At 36.1% G+C, this 4,506-nt stretch overlaps 1 non-coding gene across 1 annotated transcript; it reads left to right on the top strand.

The window, feature by feature from the left end:
* Positions 1 to 827: 827 nt before the first annotated feature.
* Positions 828 to 900, top strand: TRNAF-GAA (transfer RNA phenylalanine (anticodon GAA)). The gene has a single exon. It is a non-coding gene; the product is annotated as a tRNA-Phe (tRNA).
* Positions 901 to 4,506: the final 3,606 nt, after the last annotated feature.

Raw genomic sequence — 4,506 nt, 5'->3', positions numbered from 1 at the left:
TTCTTACCGTTCTCTGCCCTCCCTCTCCCTCACCCCCACACATACCTTTTGGCTGCATCTCCCTCAGGAATCTGATGTGGTGTTAAATGACCACCTTATGACTTTATTTAAAGCTCTAAAGACAAGAAACTGGAATTCTGTAGGAGAGTGTAAGAAATGTACTTGCCAATAGTCTTGTGATATTAATTCAACTAGGTGTGTTTGAGTGGTGTGGGATATTTTCTACAACATGGTGTTTGGAAACCTCCAATGAAAGTCTTTTTATAATCAAGCAGAATAACTGCTCAGCAAACCGTGCAACTCATCTGCTTTTTACATTTCCCAACATTTCTGTTCTTTTTCCTTTTGAAAACACTTTTTCCGCATTCATATGGAAATAAACACATTGTTTGTTGGATTGCCTCTAACTGTTTCCCGGTTTCTACTCCAAAGCAAGAAGCCCTTCACCACACTGATGTGCTGTTCCCCTTTTCAGTGCCATTGAAAAGCAAGACAGGGAAAGAAGGACTGAAAGAGGAGACAAAGAACAGGCTCGATGTCATTTCATTTGGAATTTCCTTAGTTTTCTGTGTTTGGAGTGTGGGACAGCCTGAAGTTACCAAGTAGAGAATCTTCTTCCTGTTTTACCTTCCATTCCTCACACTCCTCTTGTACTAACCCAACCATGGTCTCCAAAAATTGGATCACATTTTTCAAACGTGGATGGCAACAGGCCTCATGTAATTTCAGGTTTGTGCATAGATAATATTGAATGAGATTTGTGTTTATAAACGCAGGAGTCTTGTAAACAATACTTTGATGTATAACTAAAATGTCTCACCCAGGCAGCTGAAATGGCTCAGTTGGGAGAGCATTACACTGAAGGTCTAAAGGTCCCTGGTTCAATCCTGGGTTTTGGCAATTTTGTTTGCCTTTCCATAATTATTATCATGGCTTTTTTAATGTAACAGTTGCATTCCAAGACTTTAGGATTCTAGTAGAAGTAACTGTAAATAAAGTTTAGCAAAAACTTGCCTGGAAGGAGGGTAGACCGCATACTTTGCACGTTAGAGGTGAGGGATCCATCACCAACACCTCCAGAGTTTTCCTGTTTCCACACTGTTTAAACTCATTCTTTAAGGAATGGAGCCCTTGGGTCGTCCACTAGTTGAGAATTCGGCTACCAACCAAAAGGCCACCAGCAGATTCTTGAAAACACTATGGAGCAGTTCTATCGTGTCCTATACTCTCACTATACATCGGAATCCGCTCGAAGGCAACCGTTTTATTGTTTGTTTGTTTTCCCCTGAAGGAATACAGATGTAGTTCTCCTAATATTTTCCATACTATTCGTGCATACGTAGAAAGTAAAAACATAACCCGGTGGATTGCCTTGAATGCTCTTCCATTCACAGGCTGTGATCCTCTATATCCTCTAAAGAGACTGTGACAACAGAAGGAAGAAGTTAAGAAAGAGGCGGAATAAAGAACCAGATCCCAGCGGAATCACCTGAAACACCAGACACAAAAGCTTGCACATTAAGAGGTGGTTCCCCTTGACTCTCATTTGTACTGTTATTAAAAACACAGAAAGGCCGAAAAAGGGATGGGGAAAAGCTTCTGCAGACAGTTTTATTTAGTGCATTGTGTTCTCTGGTCCAAAGGATGCAGCAGAAGCAGAGAAATCCATCTTAATGCTCACCGATTTCTCTACCAGTGCTTGGTCCAAAAATGAGCAATGGACTGCTGTAGGTCCCCAGTCTTTTTAGTTGAGCGCGTGGCTAGGACTCTGGGCAAGGTAACGCAGACTGTCAGGGAATTAGAAGCCTTCCTAATACAAAAATAGAAGAAATAACTAGAATTAACACATCCCCAATTGATATTCGATAATATCAATTTTCCTTTATTCCTTAGGGACTCCATTTTCCTTCTTATTTTAAATCTTTAAATAAAAAATTTAGCGGAAACTTCAGTTAACATCAAAGGGAGGTAGACCCATGTGAAGAAGCAGAGAAAGGCTTTTCTGTCAAAATGGAAAATAGATTCAGGTAGTAACAGATTATGCCCTATTTGAGTTACAATTAGCCGCACTTAGCATCTGCATTTTTTTTTGTACATCTTGTCGTTAGTAATATGCCCTATATACAATGTCCGTTATGTTATCATTTTCATGCCAACCATGCAAAATAAATAAAGAACAAATTTATAAAAATGTTGACAATAAAAGGCAACATTAATGAAAACTAAAAAAAGATATTTGACTTACGTAAGAATTGGCTTGGGACAGCATTGTTAGTGGGGCACTACGACAAATAAAAGGAGAATGGATCACAGGTATGCTGAATGCTTCCTTTGTAAAGAACAGCCACTGCCTCTATTCCTTCATGGTCAATCTTATCACATCTGCTTTGTATGACCAGTAAAGTTCTAGGGATTTCCAGTTTACTGCTGGTAGCTTTCTAATGCATTATGGTTTCAAAAAAGTCTCTACCTCTGTATGTATTCATGTTGAATCAAATCATCTTTGAGAAGACACAGAATTTGATGTTTGCTCCCAGCACTCCCATCCGGGATGTCATTACTTATTAATTTCCTTCTCTGATGTAAATATCCACAGCAGGTAGTCAGGAGAGAGACTGTCTGGCTTCCAAGTCTGATTGGACTCAGGTTGGTTGTGTTCCTGGGGTCAATTATTTATTTGTTTTAGGATGCATTTTATCAACAGAGGTAATGTGATCATTTCATGTGTTAGCTCTTTTTCCTGTTATCCACTTGTTCTCTCCAGGCACTTTAAGAAAACAGTAGGAAAAATTGAAAGGCTCGTGTGCGGACAGTAATACTAGCTTCATACAATGAACTAGGAAGTATTCCCTCCTCTTCTATTTTCTGGAAATAATTGTGCATAGTTTGTGTTAACTCTTTAAATATTTGTTGGAATATTCTAATTAATCTTTCTGGTGATCCCTTTTTGGGGGGTAGAAGAGTTTCAAAATTACTAAATTAAATATCCTTAATATAGTGTTATTCAAAATACATGTTCACATTGGGTGAGTATTGGCCATTTGAGTTTTTTGAGCAATTTGTCTGTTTCAATTAAGTTGTCAAATTTATGCATGTAGCATTGTTTATATTACTTCCTTATTATTATTTTGTTGTCTGTAGAGTCTATAACAATATCCCCTGTTTCATTCCTGATTCTAACACTTTGTGTTTTCCTCCTTTTTTTTTTGTCAGTCTTGCTAGAGGTTTGTTAATTTTATTCATCTTTTCAAAAAACCTAGTTATTCTTTCACTGATTTTCTCCATTTTGTTTGCTTTCAGTTATTTCTGCTCTTATTTTTATGTTTTTTTCCCATTCTGCTTGATTTGAGTTTATTTTGCTCTTGTGTCCCCCTATTTTACTTTTTTTTTTTTTTAAGGAACTTCAAGCGAAAGCTTAATTGATATGGGCTTTTTTCTTTTCTTCTGTATGAATTTAGTGCTAAAAAAATTCCTTCTCAGTACTGCTTTAGTGTGACCCACAAATTTTTACATGTTGTATTTTCATTTTATATCCTTGAGATTTCCTCTTTGGCCTATAGATTATATAAAAGTGTGTGGCTTAGTTTCCAACTTGGAAAATTCGTTTTGTTTCTCTGACTGACTTTTAGTTTGATTCCATTGTGGTCAGAGAACGTTCTGTGTATGATTAAATTCTTTTAAATCTGTTGAGTTTTGTTTGATGGTCCAGACTATATGCTATATCTTGATACATGTTCCATGGAGACTTGAAAAGAATGTGTATTCTGCTCTTGTTTGGTGAAGTTTTATATAAATGTCGATTAGGTCTGTTGGCAGATGCAGCTTTTTAATCCTCCTACATCTTTGCAGATTTTCTGCTTGGTTGCTTTTCAATTATTTAGAGACAGGTGTTGAAGTCTCCAACTATAATTCTGAATTTGTCTATATCTCCTTTCAATTCAATCAGTTTTTTCTTCACATATTTTGCAGCTCTGTTGTTTAGTGAATACATATTTGACACTACTATTCAGGTAGTCTCAACTTATCTCATTTTAGTGTTACAATGAAACACAGAAATATTTTTTTTTCTTATCATTAGTAATATGTAATACAGTGTGTAATTTGTTGCTGTCATCATATCTGTAAGTTTGTATGTAATTTTTCCAAACTCCCAAGATGAATAAAGCTTGGATTTATAAAGATATTTATAATAAAAGGCAGTAATAAGGAAAACTAAAAAGAAGAAATGAGATATTCAACTTACAGTAGAACCGGCTCAGGAAGGTGTCATTAGAATGGAACCCTGTAGTAGGTTGGCTATTTCCTGTTCCTTTTGGTAGGTTGATCCTTTTATCATTAAGTGGTTTTTATCTCTGTCCCTGTTAATTTTTTGTTCTGAAGTTTTCATTACTTGATATAAATATAACCACTCGTGTTTTCTTTTGATTAACATTTGTTTAATGTTTGATTAATGATATATCTTTTTAAAAATTCTCTTTAATTTCTACCTAACTGTGGGTAGTGGGA

Source organism: Elephas maximus, chromosome 1, assembly GCF_024166365.1.
Source record: "Elephas maximus indicus isolate mEleMax1 chromosome 1, mEleMax1 primary haplotype, whole genome shotgun sequence".
In the NCBI taxonomy this organism is placed as follows: domain Eukaryota; kingdom Metazoa; phylum Chordata; class Mammalia; order Proboscidea; family Elephantidae; genus Elephas; species Elephas maximus.
The sequence above is the reverse complement of the archived record's forward strand: the minus strand, read 5'-3'. Positions and strand labels throughout refer to the sequence as shown.